The sequence below is a fragment of the Narcine bancroftii genome, chromosome 3, assembly GCF_036971445.1.
Source record: "Narcine bancroftii isolate sNarBan1 chromosome 3, sNarBan1.hap1, whole genome shotgun sequence".
Classification (NCBI taxonomy): Eukaryota; Metazoa; Chordata; class Chondrichthyes; order Torpediniformes; family Narcinidae; genus Narcine; species Narcine bancroftii.
The window spans coordinates 20,285,043-20,300,624 of NC_091471.1; the positions used below are offsets into that span (position 1 = coordinate 20,285,043).

Here is a 15,582-nt window from a genome sequence, read left to right on the forward strand (position 1 = left end):
GTGTAATACTGAGAAAGGTGTTGCATTTTGACATAAGTTATGAGAAAATGACAAAAATAAACCCGAGGTTACAATTCTAAAAGGGATATCCCAAGAACAGAAGGAACCAGGAACCATTGAAAGTGGTGGTCATAAAGTTATTAAAAGCTGCATATGGCACCTGGGGTTTATTTATTTATTTTTTAACCAAACAGCAAAGTAGAAGACTCTGGCACAGATGGTGTAACGGTTAGCACAACGCCTTTACAGCGCCAGTGATCGGGAACAGGGTTTGAATTCCAAGCTGTCTGTAAGGAATTTGTATGTTTTCCCCATGTCTGTGTGGGATTTCTTCCTGGGCTCGGGTTTCCTTCTACCATTTGAAACATACCAGGGGTGTAGGTTAATTGGGTGTCACAGACTCATGGGTTGAAATGGCCTTTTACTGTGCTGTATATATGTTTAAGACCTTTCTGGACCATGAAACTCATGCTGCCCAATTACACTGATTTAACCTGCCAACCCCGTACATTTGAGAGGCTGGGAGGAAACCATAGCACTAAGGGAAAACCCAGTGAGAAACAGACAGTACCTTACTTGATCCCAGGTGACTGACACTGTAATAGCATTGTACTAACCGTGAAGGAAATTTCATGCAGGAAAGCATGAAGGACCTTGATAAAATAATGGTGCATTCTATTCCTGAGAGCATTGTGGAGGTGACATTAACGGAGATGGTCAAGACTGGGATGGATTATCCAGATAACTTAATGGAGAATGAAACTTGGGTCCTTCTGGGAAATAATTCAATCTGCCGTAGCGGCTTTTAACTGCTTCCATGTTAAAAAAATTAAATGTACTGCATCTTCCAGACGAGCATCCAATGTCATTGAATCTCAGTTGCCTGACACAATTTTTTCTTCCAAGTATGTATCTACTTCCCTTTTAAAGGTCATTATGAAATATCCTTCCATCTCCCTTTCAGAATAGATGTTCTGGATCAAAACAGATTGCTGGTTAAAAGAGCTCTGCCCATCTTGCTTCTGGTTCTTAAGCTGGAATCATAGAAAATAACAGCACAGAAAACAGCCCCTTTGGCCCTTCTAAACTCTGCCAAACCACAATTCTGCATAATCCCATTGCCCTGTATTCAATCCATGTCTCTGCTTACCCCTCCATTCCATGTACCCATCCAAATTTTTATTAAATGTTCAAATTGGGCTCACATTCATCTCTTTTGCTGGCAGCTTGTTCTATAATCCCACCATACTGTGTGAAGAAATCTCCCGCTCATGTTCCCCCTAAACCTTTCCTTCTTTGCCCTTAACCCATGCCCTCTAGTTTGTATCTTGACTGCCCTCAGTGGGGGGAAAAAAACCTACTTGCATTTACTCTACCATCATAATCTTGAATGTAAATTTGACAGAAAACTGCACTTTGTGTTTATCAAAACAACTGCAGATTCAGCAAAAATAAAAATACCCACCTATATATACTGGAAATCCAAACCAAAAACATAAAATGCACAAAAAACTCACAGGTGAAGCTGCAGCTGTGGAAAGGGTCAAGATTCCAGGTCCGATATCCTTTCTCAGAACTGGGAAAGAGAGAGATTCAAATTAGTTTTTTTTTAGGAGGAGCGAAATCCGAAATAAAAGAGAAAATGCTCGAAATACTTAATGGGTAAGACTACATCTGTGGGAAGAGGAACAGATGCAGCAGGTTCTGATGTTATTTCAGATGTACAGCAGATGCAGATTTTTCTTTCATTTTCACTTTTCTTGAGGGAGAATAAAGGTTTTGTCACTGGTAGGATAAGACAACATGATTTAGATCAGCACAGCATGGAATCGGGCCATTTGGCTCAACTAGTTTAATTGCAATATACCAGTGCCCTCAGCTTCTTGATCTGACAAATAATCGCTCAGCACTGTTTCTCTGATGTTGACTGACCTGAGTTTTTCCATCATCTTTCATTCCTTGATTTTAAATCATGTTGGCTTCCATTTTTCACAATTGAGATGTGTAATGCAGTCTGCTGGGTAGGTTCCATGACTTCACTTTTAACAACCAATTATGTATTCCAAGAAGCTTTGTGTGCTGGGAATGACTGATGTTAAGCATTTAAACATCGTATCATGGATATTCTCAGTGTTTTACACACCCCTTCTGCTTTTTTTTCTCTCTGATTAAAATCTAACTTGGATTTCTTGCAGATCAGATGAGACCTTGTAGGCTCCAAAATTACCAGTAGCATTCCTTTTCTACAGATGTTGCTTGACTTCCTAATATTTTGCCTCTGTTTTAGTTCCCCCTCCACCCCTGAAACAATTTTGCTTTGTAATCCTTTTGATTGCTTGATAAGCATTTTCTTTCTGAGGGTCTTTGTCACATTGAGACTGGTACGGTTCCTGGGAAATGTCTGAGAATATTTTTGATGCATTTATAAATCTTTGGGCTGGGATTTGTTTTTTTGCGCTGGGAATGAGTGAATAAATACATTGTTATGTACATAAGTACAAAGTAAAGAATTGTAATTGAAGTTAGATAAACACGGCAAGTTCTGCAATGGTGAGAGGAGGCAAAGATATGTAGGTAGTCCCTGACTTATGACCGTAATTGGGACTGAAGGATCAGTCATATTTCAGAATGGATGTAAGTCAGAATTTTGCCTTTGCACATGGAGTACTGAAGTCTTCATGCAAACTTTTTAATCAGATCTTATTTTCATCGCAGATTTTTGTTGTATTTGACAAACAATAACATGGATGCAGGGCATGTAAGAGCCATGATGTGCCTTCTTACCTTGTTAGTCGACGTCCCGGAGTCCATAGGCTGGATGCGGCCATCTTGATTCCTGTGTGCATGCGTGTGTCTTCGCTTGGCACATGTGCTTTGAGTTCACATATTGGAGTTTGGTTGCCGCATGTGTGGTGGGTGGAATTCGGATGGCGCAACATTGGTTATATATCTTTGTCTCCTATGGATGCTGTGGGACTTGCTGTGTTTCTCCAGCACTTTTGACTGTCAACTACAATCACAGGGTCTGCAGACTTTCTTGCTTCACTCAATGTAATTAAAATCTTATTCGCTGCTCCATCCCAGGTGCAAATAACACACAACTCAAAACAAAAGTAGCTAACTAATCATAACAATATAAGAGAATAAAAGTGATAATAAATATTCAAAGTTGATTGGAAAAGGAAAGTGCTGCGACCAGTTCATTGATGATCTTACAATAAGAAGAAGGGAAGTATTATTAGGAGTTCAAGATACCAATGGCTTTTGGAAAAAAAACTGAACACAATGCTCTTCAGACTTCTAAACCTTCTGGCTGAAGGTAGCAGAGAGAAGATCACAAGGCCAAGGAGATGGAGTCCTTCATGATATGTCTGCCTTCTTGAGACTGGTTCTCACTTAAATGTCTTCAATGGAGGTTGGTGCCTGCGATGAACTTGTTACCTTTTGCAGCTTCCTGCACATCTAGGCATTAAAGTTTCCAAGCCAGGCTGTGATTCAACCAGCAGCATATTTTATAGTGTTAATCTGTAGAAGTTCAAGAGAATATTCATCAACGGCCAAATCTCATCAAGCTTCCTGAGAAAGTGGGGACATTGCCATGCTTCCTTCTTGTTTTGTTTGATGTGCTAAATTCAGGAGGTTCTCTGATTTGTGGAAGTCCAGGAGGTTAACAAATAACTTGACTGTCAGCGCATCAATGAAGACTGATGACAGGCTCGCTAACATATGCTGCACTAGAAGTCTGACCCAGTTTTGTCAGAGATGGCTGACAGCACTGGAGCTGGAGAATGGCAGATAAGACACGTGGTCCTTCAAGATAATAGAACGGCACCAGGAAACATAAATGAAATAGAATGGATCACTGGGGACAGGGAAATGATCAGATTGACACCACAGGGGCTGAGATGTAAATTAACAGAGATCAGAGGGATTGGGGTGTGATAGAACATACACAAGGGAACTGGAGTATGATAGAATCAACAGCAGACACTGGGATATGATAGAACAGACACTGGGGACTAAATGGGATAGAAGAGATACCAAGGATTGGAATGTAATAGAACAGACACTGTGGTCTGGGGTGTGATAGAACAAACACCGGAGACTGGGGTGTGATAGAACAGACATTTGAGATTGGGATGTGTTGGAATAGACACTGAGGACTGGTGTGTGATACAACAGATACTGGGGACTGGGGTAGGTTAAAACAGTCACCAGGGACTGGGCTGTGATAGAACATACACAAGGGAACTGGAGTATGATAGAATCAACAGCAGACACTGGGATATGATAGAACAGACACTGGGGACTAAATGGGATAGAAGAGATACCAAGGATTGGAATGTAATAGAACAAACACTGTGGTCTGGGGTGTGATAGAACAAACACCGGAGACTGGGGTGTGATAGAACAGACATTTGAGATTGGGATGTGTTGGAATAGACACTGAGGACTGGTGTGTGATACAACAGATACTGGGGACTGGGGTAGGTTAAGACAGTCACCAGGGACTGGGGTGTGATAGAACATACACAAGGGAACTGGAGTATGATAGAATCAACAGCAGACACTGGGATATGATAGAACAGACACTGGGGACTAAATGGGATAGAAGAGATACCAAGGATTGGAATGTAATAGAACAGACACTGTGGTCTGGGGTGTGATAGAACAAACACCGGAGACTGGGGTGTGATAGAACAGACATTTGAGATTGGGATGTGTTGGAATAGACACTGAGGACTGGTGTGTGATACAACAGATACTGGAGACTGGGGTAGGTTAAAACAGTCACCAGGGACTGGGGTGTGATAGAATAGATACCGGGGACTGGGGTGGGATAGAACAGAAACCAGGGATTGGCGTGAGATGGAACAAACACTAGGGAGTGAGCAGGGATAGAACAGACACAAGGAGACTGGAGAGCAATAGAACAGATACTGGGGATTGGGGTGGGATAGAACAGACACCGGGGACTGGGGTGGGATTTAACCAATACCGGGGACTGGGGTGGAATAGAACAGAAAATCGGTTCAAGAAATTCTCACAAGTTTGGAAGCTAAGATTGATAATCCGAAATTGTGTTCCACAGCACTGGATCAGAAAATAAAAAGTTTCAAGGGCTTTTTGAATATTTAGAAAAATAATATAACATGCTTTCAATGAACTATCAAGCTCAGTTGGAGCATATTAACACTTTGGGAAAAAGAGTTGATGCTTTTATAGAACAGCTCCGAGAGGCTGCAGCTGACTTGCAAAAATACAAACATAAAGCTATCGACCAAGATAGCAGAAACCGGAGACAGAATTTTCACATTTTTGGACTTCCTGAAGGTATTGAACCATCTGATTCAATTAAATTCTTTACTGACATGCTGTTTGAATTGTTTAAAGGAGATTTGAGTAAACCTCCAATTTTGGATTGGGCACAACATGCTCTGAGGTCAAAACCCCAACCGAAGTTAAACCATGACCTGGTATTTTCTGCCTTCTCTATTTTCTAACAAAGGAAGCTATAACCAGAAAGGCTCGCAGACAAGATATGATGACATTTCATGATATCTCTATTTGTATTGTTTACGCCACCGAAATCTTGGAAGAAAGAATGAAATTTGAAGAAGTCATATCCATCAAAATCAACCATTTCCCCATGCATCTGAAGATCTTCTCTAGGAATGGTCCCCCTAAATGGTTTACTACTTCAGATCAAGCTTGGATGTTTCTGGAATAAGGTGCATCTAGTCTGCAGCAACCTACATGAATCGCTTCCTGCTTATGAGATGTCATCATGGAGCATATTTTTGAATTCATACCTTTATTGCTGTTTTATTTCCTCTTTCTATATTTTTTTTATTTAAATAAAAAGCAATAGAGGGTTTCTCCCTTTTATATATACATATATAATTTTATTTTATTGGTTGTTACCTTTTGTTATTTTTCTTATTAATTAATTAATGGTTGATATTAGACTGGATTTGTAGAATGATGATCATTTATTCTTCAGACTTGTAATTTCTGAACAGGTAATCTTGCTGCTTCATGGTTTGTTATGCAGAATTGAATTTGTTTTGTCTATAACAAGTGGAAATGAACGTAACTTTGTAATTCTTGTTTGGAGCACTCCATAGTGGCAATAGAGGGTAAGGGAGGAGTAGCTTCTTACTGGGTAGTTTTAGGGTTTGCAGGGATGGGTGTGGTGTTAGTTTTCCTGAGTGGTTGTGGAACATCACTTTTTTCTCTGATATGGTTCATGTTGTACTCTATCAACCTCTCTGGAGTGTGCCTGTATATGCATGACTAGCTAATATGTTTACTTTTATTAATCATAATATTAATATGGCTATGAATATATATGATTTTATTTCTTGGAATTTAAATGTCCTCAATTATCATATTAAATGCAAAATTATATTAATATTTTTCAATGATTTCAGGCTGATATTATCTTTGTACAGGAGATGCACATTTGTAAAGAGGATGAATATTTATTTTAGTTTGGAAGGGTTTATAATTCCACTCCCTTTCTCAAGCGAAAGTTAGAGGTATCTCAGTTTTTATTGATTCCAGGTTGTATTTGTTCATTTTAATACAATATCTGATGTAGAGTGAAGATTTTTAATAGTTACTTGTTCATTGCAAAATAAGAAGATGGTAATATTTAATATATATGCTTCTAATATTGACTGTCCTGAATTTTTTTCAGAAGGTTTTTAATTCTCTGCATAATTTGAATGAATATATGCTGATTATGGCTGGAGATTTCAATTGTTGCTTAAATCCTTTGATTGAAAGGTCCTATACCATTCGGATGCTTCCAAATAAATTGGTAGTTATATTAACTCTATCCTGCTGGATTATGGTTTTGTCGAGATATGGAGACTTCTTTATTTTCTCATATATACCATAGATACTCTGGAACAGATTATTTTTTTATTGATATATGACTGGTACCTTCGATAGGGAAATGTGAATATGATGCAATTGTTGTTTCTGATCATGTGCCTTTAAAGCTTTCTTTTGAAATCTCCGGTGTCACTTCCAGAGTTCAACATTGGTGGTTCAATTCCACTCTTTTTCAGGATGAGAAATTCATTAGTTATATTAAAGATCAGACCTCTTTCTCTTTTCAGACAAACTCTACTGAAGGAATTTCCAATCTGATAATTTGGGATTCACTTAAAGCATTTTTACACGGACACGTAATTTCTTATTCTGCTGGACTTAGTAAATATACTAAAATGAACTGACAAAACTTGCTAACAGAATTAAAGACTTAAACAAATTATATTCTATGATGTCTAGTATAAGGAAAGAGAAGAACATCAAACTCAGCATGACTTATTATTAACTTACCCTATCGAGAATCAATTACTTAAACTTAAATCTCAATTTTATGTAAATGGAGAGAAATCAGATAAGATGTTAGCTAGTCAACTGAAGGCAGTGACATCTAAAAGACAAATTACAAAGATATGCAAGAATGATGAAAATTTTACCTTTGATCATGCTGAAATAAAAAAAAGTTTTTCAGCAATTCTATTCAGATCTATACAAATCTGAATTTCCTGATAATTTTATTTCAATGGATAGATTCTTGCAACTATTGAATATTCCCAAAGTATCATCAGAAGATCAAAACTTGTTGGAAGCTCCAATCTCAGAGATGAAAGTTTCTCAAGCTATTCCTGCTCTTCAAGCTGGCAAGGCCCCAGGTCCGAATGGTTTCATGGTGATTTTTTTTTAAATCATTTACTAATTTACTTCTATTCAACTATATAAAGAATTTGAAAATTACATTTTTTTCTGGGACCCTATTGGCAACTTTTTATGAAGTGTCAATTTAATTAATTCCTAAAAAAGATAAAGATCTGACAGAATGTACTTTTATAGGCCAATTAGCTTATGTTTCAGATCCATCCCAGCTATTTTTTTTTGTGTTTTCTCAATTCAGCTGGATACAAATTAAATCTTCCAAAAAATGAACTTTTTCCGATTAATGTGCAGGTCCCTATCTACAATCAAGTACCATTAAACATTGTCAGGGATAATTTCACATATTTAGGGATTAAAATTAATAAACAATTTAAAGATTGATATGAACACAATTTTTTCTCCTCTATTTAAGTTTGTGACATTGTATTTTTCTAGATGGTCTCCTTTATCATCATTTTTAATAGGTCATATTAATGCTGTTAAAAAAAAATTATATCTATTTCAAGCTATTCCAGTTTCAATCCTAAAGTCTGTTTTGATAATATTGGCTCAAAAGTTTCTTTCTTTATTTGGAAGAACAAAAAGTCTAGAATTAGTAAATTTCATTTACAACAGTTTAAAAATGATGGAGGTATGGCCTTACCTAATTTTAGATTTTATTACTGGGTTGTTAATATTCGTTATCTAACATTTTGGATTTTTTTATTCTGACAAATTGAATCATTCATTATGGACAGATTTAGAAATGAAACCTATACAGTAGTTTTCAGTGGCCTCTTTATTGGTTTCCTCTCTACCATATAGTTTTCACAAGATCAATATAGATATACTTATTCCAAAACTCAAGGTGGAATCTCATGGGGATAGGATGGTGAAGAAGGCTTTTAGTATGCTGGCCTTTATAAATCAAAGCATAGAATACAGGAGTTAGGAAGTGATGTTGAGACTGATCAAGGCATTGGTAAGGCCAAATTTGGAATACTGTGTGCAATTCTGGTCACCGAATAATGTGAAGGATATCAACAAGATAAAGAGAGAACACAGAAGCTTTATGAAAATATTACCTGGGTTTCAGAATTAAGATTACAAAGCAAGATTAAGCAGATGAGGTAGAAGGATGGGGGGGTGGGGTGGGGGGATTTGATAAAGGTATTTAAGATTATGAGGGAGATAGAGTGGATAGACATTTTTTCCCTTGAGGGTAGGAGAGATTGAAACAAGAGTTCATGAATTAGGAGTTAAGTGGAAAAAGTTTAGAAGTAACATGAGGGAAAACTTCACTCAGAGAATGGTAACTGTATGGATGAGCTTCTGGCAGAAGTAGTCACGGGAGGGTCCATATTATCATTTAAGAAAAAATTGGATAGGTTTATGGAAGGGAGGGTAATGGAGGGTTATGCGCAAGGTGCAGGTAGGTGGGACTGGAGGAGAGTACTTGGTTCGGTGTGGACAAGAAGTGCTGAGATGGCTGGTTCATGCTGTAATGGTTATATGGTTATATTATGAATCTGGTTCCAATTTAAGAATTTTTTTAATTAAAAAAATTAATTTAATCTAGTGTTATTTCTCATAATTTTTTTTACCATCAATAATTGATCAATCTTTCTCTACATAGAAAATAAAAGGTTTTATTTATTTTCAAATTTATGTAAGAAAGGTTGTTTAATGTCTTTTGAACAGATGGCAAGTAATATGACATCAAATATTCACTTTTTTTGATTTTTACAGATTATAAATTTATTTTTTTTATTGATACATGACATAGAGCCAGAATTAGCATTTGTATATCCACCAAATCTAGTTGACAATATTTTTCAATTCAATACTTCCCATAAAGGATTAATTGAAATTATATATAGTAGATTATTTAAATTACATCCAGTACTTCATGATAAGATTAAAGAGGCTTGGGAAGTGGAATTTGCAAGAATCTTATCAATCTATGGGACAAGATTCTTAAACTGGTGAATTTGTCTCCAATATGTGCCTGACATTCACTAATCCAATTCAAAGTGGTGCAATGTGTTCATGTGTCCAAAGGTGCCTTGTATCTTTTTTTTTAATATTAACCCTATTTGTGATAGATGCAAATATAATATTGCTAGATTGAGACATATGCTTTGGTCTTGTCCATCCTTAGAAATCTATTGGAAAGAAATTTTTAATATCTTTTTAACTATATTTCAAATGGAGCTATGACCCAATCCAATAACTGCTCTTTTTAGTGTTATTGAACCAGATATAGAGAATTTTTCTGTACCTGCAAAATAAGTTGTGACCTTCTCCACATTGTTGGTAGATGAGCCATCTTATACAAATCTTTTTCTAGATCTCAAACAGCGTTTCAATGGTTCTCTCATGTTTAAGTGTCCAACAAGCAACAAATCTCTCTCTCAAACCAACAAGAACCTTCCTGAGTGGTAACCACTTCACTTTAAGCACTAGAGCCTGGTGAAGATTCAGAAATGTTAAATTTTGTGCACAGTATAAGAGATGCCTGATACCGGTGAACTTGCAGAAGTGAGAAGTGAATGATTGGACTATTAAAGCAAAGAACTTGCCTGAAAAATCTGCACATTACATACATGTGTGCTTAGAATTAGAAAGGGGTTAAGTTAGGTTAAGTTAAGTTAATAGTAATAGGTTAAATTTGATCCTGATTTTAATGTTTAAAGAAAATTAAATGCAACTTTTATTTTAGTAACCATTTGTCTTGGCGAATTTCTATTGCTGCTGGGTTTTGGGGTCCTCTGGGCTCGTGATACTTTAAATTTGCAGCATACAAGGAATACCAATGCAGAATGAAGAAGCTGGTCTTCCCAACCTTCATTTGGAGCAGGAAATAAAATGTCTGCTGTGGCACGATTCAATTTTCAACTCGGTAGTCCAAAATAAAAATCATCCAACAAAGTGACATTTCAAAGTTCCTGTGCTCATAAGGCCTCCTCTTCCCTCCAACGTAATAAATTGTGACATTGCAGACCTTTTCATTGAAGACTACATAATTAATCACCTATTAATGACCCCAGGTCACCCAACAAAGGTTTCACAATGCACTGATAATCTATCTCATAATGGCCACGATCAAGATCAGCAGTAAATTATATTTAAGTGCATGGCTCGTAAAGGATGATTCCTGTTAAACCATCTCTGTCTTCATTACAAAGTGACAAACCTTTACTCTTGGGAAGAGAGCACATTCAGCGGAACTAGGCAGTATTTTTTGTCTTAACGATTACAGTGCAATGGTGAGGACATTGAAATTAAAATCAAGGTGAACAAGAGAGATTGCGGATGCTGTAAAACTAGAGAAATGCACAACATGCTGGAGGTGTTCAAGATAGGCAGCAGTAATGGAAGGTAATAGATGGTCGATGCCAGGATTAGCAAGATGCAGACAGGTGCCCTAGAACAGGGTGGGGGAGGGAGCGGAAAACCACAGGTTGGTGATTGGTGAAGAGTGGTGGAATGGAGAAGAAGTGGGGAAAAAGTAAGAAGCTCAGAGATGATGGGGGGAAGAGACTGTGGAAAGTTGACATCTGATAGGAGAAATAAAGGGAAGGGGGCAGGGAGGTGGAGGAAGGAAGATGTGGGTAATGGGCAAGTAGCGAGGCAGGGAGCCGAAAGAGAGGAAAGGTGAAAGAGGTTTTCATTTCAGATTTAGGGGTAGGGCTCGGGGTATAGAGAAAGGGGTAAGTGGGGTTGGGGGTGAGAAATGGGTCAACGTTACAGTAAATTGGAGAAGTCGACGTTGATGCCGTCAAGTTGGAAGCTACCAAGACATTTGTTTGTACCCTCCATCTGGCAGCAAAGTGGGACATGGACAGTTATGTTGGTATGAGGATGGGAAGCGGAATCTTCTCACACCATCAAGTACATGCGGGTTGAACCAGCCAATTTAGCAGGTCCATAGTGGGTAATCTGGCAGTGTGAAAGGTCCCATCTGGACAAGCTGAGTAAAAATCAACTGGGCTCCGACTGTTAGTAGGGGCAAGAGTCAGAGCCTGGCTGAGTTAACTCGTTATTCATTCTATGGCGGTGTGATTGGTTTTCTTGAATTACCACATACCATTAATGCAAGGTGTTCAAGAGAGCCAATCACAAGGTGCGTGCTCTACTATTGGGGGGCCAACCTTAATTGGCAGGTGACATGACCTCCGACTAGGCTCCCGCAGAAGGGATCACGTGACCCTCCTTATTACAGATGGTAACTGGGATTCATGTAGGTTGAACGAGGGTCATGATGAACATAGGGCTTGTTCCAACGTTCAATATAAATGCAATGTGCCTATGAATTCCATACACTACTTTCTTGAGTTATGTGCAGGGGTGCCATACTTCAGGAGCTCAATGGTGCGCTGCTCCAGCACCTCAGGGGCTGCTTCAGGGACCTCCCTGTCACCGTTTCAGGTGAGTTCGGCTGCTTTAAAAATTTTCACTGGATCACTGGTAATGTGATTTTAAAGTGCACTCTGATACCTTAGGAAACGTCACAGGTCAGCTAGAGGCTTCACTTGTTCGAAGTTTGTACACTGCATTTAAACTCTCAGCAAGCACCTTTTTAAGAGCATAGAACAGTAAGAACATCAAAGAGCAGCCCCTTCACCCAAGTGTCCATACTGAAGGCAATCCTCAAAGTCAACTCAACCTCTGTTGCTTCTCTACGATCCATATCACTCCAAACTTTCATGTTCATGTACCTACCTAGAAGCCTCTTCAATGCTACCATTCAAGATACAACATTCTTTTTATTGTCATGTAATAAAACAGAAAATGTAATATTACACTGTAGTTGACCGCTACAAAGAAAGACACACAGTGTGGCAGGTTAAGCTCACTCCTTTATTAGGGCTAGAAAGGCTGCTTTTATGCTGTTCAAGTTCCTGCCATTTTTGTTGACTGACTGAGTCATCCGTATGAATAACAAAAGCAGGTGGGAACATCCATCCATATGAATGCCCTTCTTCCCCAGCCTGTTTTTGCTGAGTTAGCTGGACAGCTTGACCAATGCCATTTTAGGGCTGTTTGTCTGATTCTGCCCCAGCTTCTACCCCCGCCGGTTCGTTGTCCTGAGAGTCACTTTAGCGATCTCTGTCCGTGTCTACTGCCGCGTGAAGTGCCGGTCCGATCTCCGCAATTTCGGGCTGCCACCTGACCCCCCACCCAACAGAACCGGCGTTACACACTATAGTGTCCATACATAGAGTCCCCAAAGTCTTTTGTGGTCTGCCTTTGCATCGAGGTGTTGGTGTCTCAATGGGTTCTGCTGGGTCTGTGTGGGCAGGCTTGAGTCTATCTGTAGTGAAGACCTTTGGTCTACCACCAATGTCCAGCTCGAAGGTGACTCTGTTGTTCCGGGTGATTTGAAAGGGACCTTCGTATGGCTTCTGCAGTAGCGAACGATGGGGTACTCTGTGTACAAACACATACGCACAGCCCTTGAGTGCTTTGGGGATGTTGGACTTGGATTGTCCATGTCTGGAAGGTGGGATCGGAGCCTATTTACTGAACTTTTTGTGCAGCCTGTCCAGGAATGTGGTTGTCTCCTCCTGCTGTCCTCTGGCCTGTGGAACAAAATCCCCGGGAACCGTGAGAGGAGTTCCGTAGACAAGGTCAGAGGAGGATGCATGGAGGTCTTCTTTCGGCGCTGTTCGGATACCCAGTAGTGCCCATGGTAGCTCATCCACCCAGTTGGGGCCCTTGGGTCTGGTCATGAGGATGGTCTTGAGGTGCCTGTGGAAATGCTCCACCATGCCATTGACTTGCAGGTGGTATGTCATCGTATGGTGTAGCTGAGCCCCATAGGTTGCCAACGTCAGTCCAAAAACTGGAGGTGAACTTTGTGCCTCGGTCAGAAGTGATGTTCTGTGGCAGTCCAAATCTTGCAATCCAGGATGAGACGAGTGCTTTGCCACAGGACCTGGTGGATGTGTTGGCCAAGAGAATTGCTTCTGGCCACCGGGTGAAGCGGTCGACCACTGTGAACAGGTAGCAGAAACCCTGAGAGACTGGAAAGGGTCTCAATATGTCAATGTGGTTAAACCTGCATTCCATTGGCTCAAATGGCAATGGGGGGAGCATGGTGTGTCACTGCACTTTGGCTGTTTGGCACTGCGTACACACCTTGGCCCACCCCCAGACTTAATTCTGCAATCCATGCCACACGTACTTGCTGGCCACCATCCAGCTCATGGATGGAGTCAAAAGCTCATCGCCTCCATGCCATTGGGACAATAGGTCAAACCTGCACAGTGGTCACATCGCACAGGAGGGTGGTAGTACCTGTGCTGACTGCAATGTCCTGAACCCAAAGGCCTGTGACAGCGGTCCTGTACTGCGGGATCTCGTCGTCCTGCTGCTGTGCCTCTACCAGTGCTGTCAAGTCCAGACCGTTGACCAGGGAGTGAATACTGTGTCTTGACAAGGCGTCCGCAATCACATTGTCTTTGCCTGAGATGTGCTTGATGTCGGTGGTGTACTCTAAGATGTAAGACAAATGTCTCTGTTGGCGGGCTGACCAGGGATCGGAGATTTTAGCCAGCACGAAAGTCAATGGTTTGTGATCCGTGAAAGCCTTTCTTTCAAGAAAGTACTGGAAATGGCGTATGGCTGAGAATAGCGCCAGCAGCTCTCTATCTAAAGCACTGTACTTTAGTTCAGGGACCACAGATGTTTGCTGAAAAAAGCTAGTGGGTACCAACTTCCTTCTATCTGCTGCTCCAGAACTCCACCAATCGCTGTTCCTGAGGCATCGACTGTGAGGGCCATGGGTTCATCTGGTCTGAGGTGGGTCAGGAGGGCAGCTTTAGCCAGGGCTTCTTTGGTTTCCACAAACGCACGTGCAGATTTGTCGTCCCAGGTCAGGTCCTTCTCTTTGCTGGACATCAGGATGAAAAGAGGGCGCATCAGTCGACCAGCCGCTGGTATAAACCTGCGACAAAATTTACCATTCCCATGAACTCCTGCAGACCTTTGGTTGTACTGGGCTTCGGGAAGCTGCGGATGGCCTCTACCTTGTTGGGCAGTGGTGTGGCCTCATCCTTTGTAATCCTGTGGCTCAGGAAGTCGATGGTCTTCAGGATAAACAAGCATTTGGCCAGGTTGATGGTGAGGCTGAACTCCTGCAGATGACTACAGAAATTTTGGAGCTGCAGAAGGTGTTCCTGTCCAGTTATACTTGCCAGAAGGATAGCGTCATGGTAGCCAAAAGTGCCATCCAGGTCTTGGCCCACTGCGTCCATCAGTCGCTGGAATGTCTGTGCTGCATTTTTGAGCCTCAGTGGCATCCTCAGGAACTTGAACAGCCAAAATGGAGTGATGATGGCCATCTTAGTGATGCCATCAGGATGCACCGTGATCTGGTGATATCCTCGCATGAGGTCTACTTTTGAGAATATTGTTTCCCCTTGCAGGTTTGCTGCAAAATCCTGGATGTATGGCATAGGGTAATGATATGGGGTTGTGGCTTTATTGAGCCAGTGATAGTCGCCACATGGTCTCCAGTCCCCAGTTGCTTTAGGCACCATGTGCAGGGGTGAGCCCCATGGGCTGACTGACTGTCAAACAACACCCAACTCCTTGAGCTTGTGGAACTTCTCCTTGGCCAGTTGGAGCTTCTTCGGGGGAAGTCATCTCTCCCTTGCATGGAGAGGTGGGCCCTTGGTCAGGATGTGATGTCTGACACCATGTCGAGGCATCTCTACTGTGAACTGAAGGGAAAAGATTGCCAGGAATCCCATTAGCACATTGGAGAACTTATCATCCGAGGTGTGGACGGAGTCCAGGTGCATTGCCGGAAACCTAACGCCCCTCAGTGCGATGGTCTGGTAGGTCTCGGTGTGGATGAGTTGCTTACCCTTAAGGTCCATT

At 40.7% G+C, this 15,582-nt stretch overlaps 1 long non-coding RNA gene across 2 annotated transcripts in view; it reads right to left on the reverse strand.

The window, feature by feature from the left end:
* The window catches only part of LOC138756992 (uncharacterized), a 216,825-nt gene that overhangs the window by 62,016 nt on the left and 139,227 nt on the right, over nucleotides 1–15,582 (reverse strand). For both annotated transcript variants that reach the window (XR_011353260.1, XR_011353259.1), the window contains exon 3: nucleotides 1,518–1,576. This is a non-coding gene — a long non-coding RNA (uncharacterized lncRNA). The remainder of the gene's footprint in view (nucleotides 1–1,517; nucleotides 1,577–15,582) is intronic.